The 8,509-nt window shown below is 42.3% G+C and overlaps 1 long non-coding RNA gene across 1 annotated transcript; it reads left to right on the forward strand.

Annotated features, from left to right (window-relative positions):
* Window positions 1–1,104: 1,104 nt before the first annotated feature.
* LOC148149575 (uncharacterized) lies at window positions 1,105–3,394 on the forward strand. The gene is made up of 2 exons (XR_015757615.1): window positions 1,105–1,708; window positions 2,118–3,394. It is a non-coding gene; the product is annotated as an uncharacterized LOC148149575 (long non-coding RNA).
* Window positions 3,395–8,509: the final 5,115 nt, after the last annotated feature.

Here is an 8,509-nt window from a genome sequence, read left to right on the forward strand (position 1 = left end):
GGTTCCACTATGCTTTCAGGTAATGCAGTCTAGATCCTAACCACTTACTGTGTAGAAAGATTTTTCCTCATATTGCTTCCTTTGTCAATCCCCTCAAAATCTTCAGCCCTGCATAAATGGGAACAGTTTCTCCCTGTCTACTTTTTTCAGGCTCCTCAAGATTTTGAAGACCTGTATGTATCATTTCCATCTCTAAAGAGAACAGCCCCAGTTTTGCAACGTATCCTTACTGAATTTCTTAGCACTCTAATCATTCCCTTAAAGCATTTATGCTTTCCATCCTTTATAAATTGTGGGCAGAGCTGCACAAAGTACTGGAGTTGAGGCTGAACTTTTCATAAGTCGTCTTATAAGGTTTCAACATAAATTTATTACTTTTGTCTGTCACTTGTCATTTTTGAAGCCCAGGATCCAATATGCCTTATTAACTGCGAACTGAATCTATCCTTCTACCTTTCGTGATTTGTGCACAACTACAGGTCTCTCTGCCCCTTCACCCCTTTAGAATTGTGCCTTTGTTTTATGTTTTAACTCCTCATTCTTCCAAACAAAATGTACCAGTTAATCTGTTTCATTCATACTGGTCTTAGGAGAGATTAGAGCAATGGGATTGGCTTTGATTCAACAGTGACTGCACTTATATTTGTGTAGCATCTTTCAAAAGCTCAATCTATCCAAAATTACTTTTCAAAAGCACTTCATTGGCAGCAGTGTCATCACTGTCATAATATACTTTTTTAAAAGACAGAAAATGTGTTTGCAGTAATCTCTCTCAAAAAAAAATAAATTTTACTGCTACAGTTCAGGCAGACGACCACAATTCTAACTCCCTTCTTTTCAAATAAAGCCATAAAAACATATCCATTTGAGATGGGCAGTTTAACACCATATCTGAAAGACAGCAATTCCCAGCATTGCAATACTACATCATGCTTGTGTTCAGCACAGGTCTTGACGGGATTGTCTTGAAGTCTTCAGGAACAAATGTGAGAAAACTAGGACCATAATCAGGGCATCCAAGAGTGTTTCCTCATTTTCTTTGCACAACTAAGATTAATTGTGGAGGCTGTGGGGAGCAAGGGGGGAGAAAAACACAGAGAAACAGAGTGGAGTAATTGGTGACAGAAGGTCATTCAATAAAAATTTTCAGAAATACATTCACTCACAGTGGACAACCGTTGGATTCTCCCCGCTTCCCCAAATCTATCAGACTGTCAGGTAATAGGACTGGCTGTCACTAAACCAATGCTGACTTGGAGTTACAGTAATATTTTCTGTCTTTTTGGCATAGATTACGGGTCTTCCCAAACTGACTCATGACCCTAGTGGGGGTTGGGAGCTACAAGGCAGCAGCACCTGCTGTGGACCTCAGATGGATTTCTGACAGCAGTGAGGCCCCTTTCGATCCTTACGTTCTTTTTCTATTTGTGGACATAATGTAACAAACGGATCCGAGGCCTGTTCGTTGATGCCGTTAAAGAAAAAAAGGTCGCGTCTACTTCAGCTGGAACAGAAATCAAACCCATATTATTGGAGTTCTGTCATCTGAACTAACTATCCGCCGTACAGGACAGGAATAAATACAAAAAAATAATACTCAGGATCCTAAAACAAAACTGAAACTAAACCAAACGTTTTAATCATTTAAGTTATTAGCATCCATCTGAAATGAAAACTGTCAAATTTATCTCAATGCACTATGAAGAAGGTAGGACCTTAACATGCACTCATCAAAATATATAGCTCTCAATACCTCACTTTCCAAAATTAATCAAGTGGCAAATAGTGATTTTGTTAAATAATTAATATTTACTACCCAATTAATTTTGCAGCTTATATAATAACGATCTTCCTAATTTGTAAGAATTTTAACGGCAATGTATTTTGGGCTTGTCTTGAGTGCTCATGAATAATAATTCCTCAGTCTTCAATTATGTATACAGAGAGGAAAGATGCATGAGTAATTCAAGTGCTTGAGGCTAAGAGCTGACTGTTTGGACCTACTGATAGTGATGAGGGCAGTGGGGGAGGGTTCCCTTATGAAATGCACATATTCTGTGGAATTTTCCTAAATATACAGAAACTTTAACCGATTCTTGTTTTAACATTGTCTACAGTTTTCTACCTGAAGGCAAGTATCATCGACAGCCATGACCTCCACTGTGGACAAGGCAAGGGTGCAGGTTCCAAATATATCTGAGCCAGAACGAAGATGGAATCCAATGCCATTGGCACTGAGCACCAGCAGAGCAATAAGCTCCCCAATAAGTCAGAGTTACTGTGACAATATGCATCTCTTTAATTCATAGCTTGGTGCCGTGAGTAGCGATGATCAGGGCTCCAATTTCCTTTCTAAACACTTTATTATTAATTGTCCATCCCCAAAGACAAGCAATAGCCTCCTCATTTGCTGAGTTAAAGATGGTTGCTATTTAGTCTGTAGAAGGGACACTCCTCGGTAAAGTGCGGCATTGCTTGTGTCTCTCCACAACTGCATAAGGGATTTGTACTGATGCCCTGTGGTGGTACTTGGCTGCACAAGGACCCTGAAGTATCCTGGACCTATCTAATAATAACAACCACTGTCACCATGGTAGGTCAAAACCTACCATTCAATAGGTGAGGTCCGTCACAATCTTGTTAGTGACCACTGATTCCCATCCCTTGATCAAAAAGATGCCTGTTGGTAGAACTCGCTCAGGAAGGTAGCTCTATATGGGAAACCTAGATTGCAGACAGGGCAGTGGATGGATTGAATGTGTTATCGTGGAGTGAGTAAGTGACATGAAGCCTTGCTGATTTCAAGCATTTTGTGGGACTTTGTTGGTGGGCAAAGAGCAAGAAACCAAAGGAGGGATGTAGAGCATTTCAATTATGATGTGCATTGTTACATTCAACTGAGTGTCAACAGGATAAGTGTGATAACATTTGCCAGAGAACTAATCTGCTGCGGAGTATGACGTGACACATGCTGAGGTCCAGCATTGTCGGCAGCAGCAGTCTCCCCTACTCTTACCACCTGCATTTGGAGTATGTTAGGAAGGATTTTCAGGCTGATATTCAACTGTTCAGCTGCATTATGAACACACCTTCCTCAGTCCTGTAGTGGGGCTCAAACCAAGAGTCACTGGCTCAGAGGCAGGAAACACTACAACTTTGCCACAAGACCTCCTGATTTATATTCACCATTCAGTTCATAATAAAACACTGATGGGGATCCCAAATTTGGTGCACTCACTGAGAATGTATCAGTTCTCATGCACTCACCTTGAAGTCCCCCAATGAAGTTGAAATGGCATTCACTACCTATTTCTAGCCTTCTGAATTCCATCTGTTGTCCACAATAAATATCTTCATAAAGCATTTGGTTAGTGAATAAATATATTGTACCTGACCAATTGACTTGTTTTATTTATGGCTGATTGTCACATAATCTGCACATTCCCAAAGGCATTTTGTTTAAAAAGCGATTTGAGTTATTGGTCCAAAATATAACACTTCCAAATAATATTAGATTAAGCATTTAAATATGCCTACTTACACATAATTGATTAGTAACTCATTGCTATTCATGGATACACAACCAATGTAGTTCGACAGGCACTGGAACATAAAATAGTATTAATTGCGATGCATTCCATGAGCAATAACTTAAACTAAATTCTCTGTGAGATAACTTGTTAATTGTGTATCCATTGATCAATTGTATTTTTGAATGCAGCTGGTGCTCATTAACTAGGGATTAATTTATACTTTTGAGGTAGAAATAGAAGCAGATGAGATATATTTTTGTAAGGTGTATCTTGTGGAATAACTGGTTTTCTGTAGTTAAACTGAAATTCCACGAAGGCCAGTATCCCATCACTAAGTCACCTTTTATTTACACATGCATAGTACGTGACACTGACCCAGCTACCTCAGAGCCAGGGCCTAGAGTGAGCAGAACCCCTGACACTCCTGTCTATATCTGTCAGCAAGGTTTGGGGCTGTTAACCTGGTCCAATCAGAGTACTCATATTCTGTGAGGTCCACCTGGCTGACCTTGTTCCAGTCACTACATCTCTATCCCACTACATCCTGGGACTTAGGTCCATTCTTATTCCTGCAGCTTCTCCTGGGTGTTTTTGCATCATGTCCGGTTCCTCCCACTCTTCCTCAGATAGTGGTGACATATGTTGGACCATAACCCGCCTCTTGCACCCAGAGCATCTCGAAAGAAATTTATCTTCTTCAGGCAGTAACGCAGGCGAGGCTACAACATCCACCATGTCCTTCTCATCCTCAGAGGATTCTTTGACACAAGCTGGAGTGGGAGAACTCACAGCTTATAACATTTTCACTGTTCTGAGCGGCCAGGTATGTTTTGCTCCTGCCCCTTTTGCAAGGTTGAAGCTATCATGTGGACCACGTGCTTGTTCAGGACCAACTCTCCCACCTGAATTTTGTACATCATGGGATGTGCTCTCACATCAACCATGTCCCTTACCTATGCAAGGACATTCCTATGGCTTCGACACCAAACTTCGTTCCTTGAAGTAAACTGTCTCTTTTGCTTAGAGGAGTGTGGCATTGGCGTTCCTGATATCATTTCATCCTCAGGTCCAGGAAAATCAAATTTAAACTGGAGCAAAGTCTTTCCCCATTAGCAACTCTGCTGGAACTATCTCTGTAGTTACAGGAGGGATGGTCCTATAATCAAACAGGAACTGAGACGGTTTGGTATCAAGTGAAGCTGTAAGTTGTTTCTTTAAGCCTGCCTTCAAAGTTTAAACTGCCGTTTCCGTCAGACCATTGGAGGATGGATGGTATGGAGTTGTCCTTACATGTCAAATGCCATTTAACTTTAAGAAATACTCGAATTTCCTGCTGGTAAATGATGGCCTATTGTCGGTGACCAATATCTCCAGGAGTTTGTGTATTGTAAAAGATGCTCATAGCTTCTCAGTCATCCCCAGGTTTGATTACTGAACTCCACGCACATCAAGCCACTTTGATTGGGTGTCCACAATGACTATGAACATAGAGCCCATGAAAGGACCAGCATTGTCCATGTAACTGAGTCCAGAGTTTACCCTGCCATTCCCACAAATGTGAGGGAGGTGCTGGTGATAATGTTTATCCTGTTGGCACTCTGGGCACTGCCCCACCAATGCAGCTATGTCTGGCAGCAACATTTACTTGGGGCGATCATTCTTGCTCCCCCTATGCCAGCCTGTATGGTGATCTGGTCTCACCAGGTCAAGAAAGCACTTTTGTTTTCCTCATCGCCACTAGCTGTTTTAGTTTTGCCAGGATGGAATCTTCTTGTGTCCACAGTCTGATATTGTCAGTAGTAACAGGAAGGGTGTCCAGAAAGTTTAAAACCAAAATGGACACTTCTAGTGGTGATACCATTGTGGTACATCACCAGTTGGAGATTGCTCAATGTGCCCGCATTTGCCACTTGACCTCTTGGATGGTGATCCAACTTGCAATTATACGCACATAAAATTAGAGCCTACCACTGAATTCGACCTTCTAGCTCTGAAGGTCATGATCTTGTCAGCTTTAAGTAGTCCTCGTAGGGCTTTATGGTCCATTGCTATTACAAATTTACGTCCACAAAGGTATTGGTGGAACTTTCTCACACCAAAGATGACTGCTAAACCTTCCTTCTCTATCTGGGCATATTTGCGATCAGTGTTTGCCAAGGTCTGGGAAGCATACACTATCAGGCGTTCATCTCCACTGGGCTATTGGTGAGCCAATGCTACCCCAATACCGTACAGGGAGGCATCACGTCAGCACCATGTCTTGCTTAGGATCGTAGTGTGCCAGCACCTTAGTAGACAATTGCTGCTTCTTCAGTTTCCTATAAGCTGCATTTGGTGATGAGACCATTCCTAAGGCTGTCCCTTTTTAAATAGAAAGTGTAAGGGTGACAGTGGAGGCCAGTGAAGTTATGTATGAATTTTCCATAATCACCAACCCAAGGAAAGAACTCAGGTCTGGTACCTTGGGGTGCCAGGAACACACATTTTTCCTTCCTAAGGTTTAATACCTTCCTTGCAGAAATGTTTAAGCATTATATCCAAGTTCTCCAAATGCTAGCGAAGTTTGAGAAGGTTTGTAGCTCAGGTTGAGGTTCTGGATGTAAGTTTGCTCTGAGCTAAAAGGTTCATTTTCAGTTGTTTCATCACCATACTCGGTAACATAATCAGTGAGCCTCCAGTGAAGCTCTAAACGCTGTTTATTGGTTATTAGCACATCATCCTGATAAATGCAGACCTGAGGTAGACCTTGTAAAATGTTCTCCATTGTCTCATATATTGATACAAACCCTTATAGCTATTAATTGTACCATATTTCTGGAAATTCTCATCTAACCACATTTGCAAGTATCCAGCTTTGTAAAGGACAGCATCCCTGTCTGTTTTGCGTATAAGTCCTCCGTACGAAGGATTGGGTATTTATGCAGCTATGAAAAGCAGTTTACCATTATTTTGAAATCCCCAAAAGGTGAACTGACCCATTAGACTTCACAAGCGATACGACCAATGCTGGCCGTACTGCAAACTACTGGTTTGATGATTCATTCTCTTTCCAGCTTCCTGATTTCTATCTCTACTTTTGCACGTTAAACAAATGGCACTGGATGGGCCTTGCAGAATCACGGAATTGCTTCTTGGTCAATTTGAGAGGTGGCCTTGGCCCCTTTGATAGTCCCCTTAGTCCTCCCTTGAAAACTTCCAGGTATTTGTCAAGCAAATCAAGTCAAATTATTCAACCCATCAAGCTTGGGCCTTTTGCTACAATCAGTGATAACTGAACTAGCTGCTTCTCATAAGAGACCGGAACCAAAGTTGTACCCATAATCTGTAGGGGTTTTGTAGTGTAGATTCTCAGCCTGGTCGAGGTCTTGAAAAGTGTAAGGATTGGAATCCAGAGTGAATTTTGGTAAAGACTTCTTCCACAATCACTGATTAGACCGGCAAGAGGCTGGAAGAACGCAGCAAGCCAGGCAGCATCAGGAGGTAGAGAAGTCAACGTTTTGGGTGTAACCGTTCTTCAGGACTGGGGGTGGGAGTGGGGGGAGCTAAAGATAAAGGGGGTAGCCGTGGCAGGGTGGTGATGTGGGGATGGGTGAAGATAGGTACAACCTGGTTGGTCAATGGGAGGAATGAATCCGGTTGGTGGGAAGTAAGGGAGACGGGCGTTAAAAGAGAAGTTATTTGAAATTGGAGAACTCTACAGGCTGCCCAGGCGGAAGATGAGGTGTTGTTCCTCCAAGTTGCAGTGTGGATCGTTGTGGCATTGAAGGAGGCCAAGAATGGTCCTGTCAGAAAGGGAGTGGGAAGTGGAATTAAAATGGGCGGTGACTGGGAGATCTGGTCGGCCCAGCCATGCTGGTGTTGATCTCCAGTAGAATTGTGTGACCATTCAACCAGACATCTATTTTGATTGGTTCTAGTCTGGTGATTGCAAAGCAACTTAACAGTTACAAACCAGAAGTAGATGGACTTTCCAGAGTGTGCGTTCTCCTGGATACCAGCCTAAGGCCAATGGGATACATTTGCTGTCTTGAGCCTACACATTGGCAGCAACCACAATGGCCTATCAGACTGGTTCCTTGAGAAAATGTTAAGCCGTTTGGCCAAGACCTGGTTTTGTTTTGGGGTTTTGCTGTGGCCTGACTTAGAGTCATAGCCTAAACTAATCTAGTCCCATTTGCCAGCACTTGGCTGACAACCCACTAAACCTTTCCTGTTCATATATCCATCCAGATGCCCTTTAAATGTTGTAATTGAACCAGCCTCAATGACTTCCTCTTGCAGCTCATTCCATACATGTATCACCCTCTGAAAAAGTTGCCCCTTAGGTCCCTTTTATATTTTTTCCTTCTCACCTAAATCTATGCCCTCTAGTTTAGGACTTCCCACCCCAGGGAAAGGATCTTGTATATTTATCCTATCCATGCCCTTCATGATTTTGTAAACTTCTATAAAGTCACCCCTCAGCTTTTGATTCTCCAAGGGAAAACAGCCCCAGGCTATTCAGCTTCTTCCTATAACTCTAATCCACCAAACCTAGCAACATCCTTGTAAATCTTTTCTGAACTCTTTCAAGTTTCACAATATCCTTCCGATAGAAAGGAGACAAGATTGCACACAATATTCCAAAAGTCCCTCTGTTCACAAAATGCTCTGAGTGAGGCTACGCAATCACTCAAGTGGTGTTCCCTAAGCTCAGTTGGCCTGTCAAGGGTATCCACTTCCATCTGAATACATTGTAACTCGTAGGCTCCATCTGCCCAATTTTCTACTGACAAAGCCAGTTGTAGTGCCTGTTTGAAATCTGGCTAGGCTTCAGCCAGTAGGTGCTTTTGCACAGTTACATCACTAATCCCACATGCCAGACAGTCTCTTATAGCATCTCATTGTGTTACCCCAAAATCACATACCTCTGCCAGTCATCTTTATTTCATCAAAAAACCCGATACAGGTTTCCCTTGTTCTCAATCTGCTGAATA

This window comes from Chiloscyllium plagiosum, unplaced genomic scaffold (assembly GCF_037043375.1).
Source record: "Chiloscyllium plagiosum isolate Xiang-an unplaced genomic scaffold, Cpla_swu_hap1 HiC_scaffold_7, whole genome shotgun sequence".
NCBI classification, from domain to species: domain Eukaryota; kingdom Metazoa; phylum Chordata; class Chondrichthyes; order Orectolobiformes; family Hemiscylliidae; genus Chiloscyllium; species Chiloscyllium plagiosum.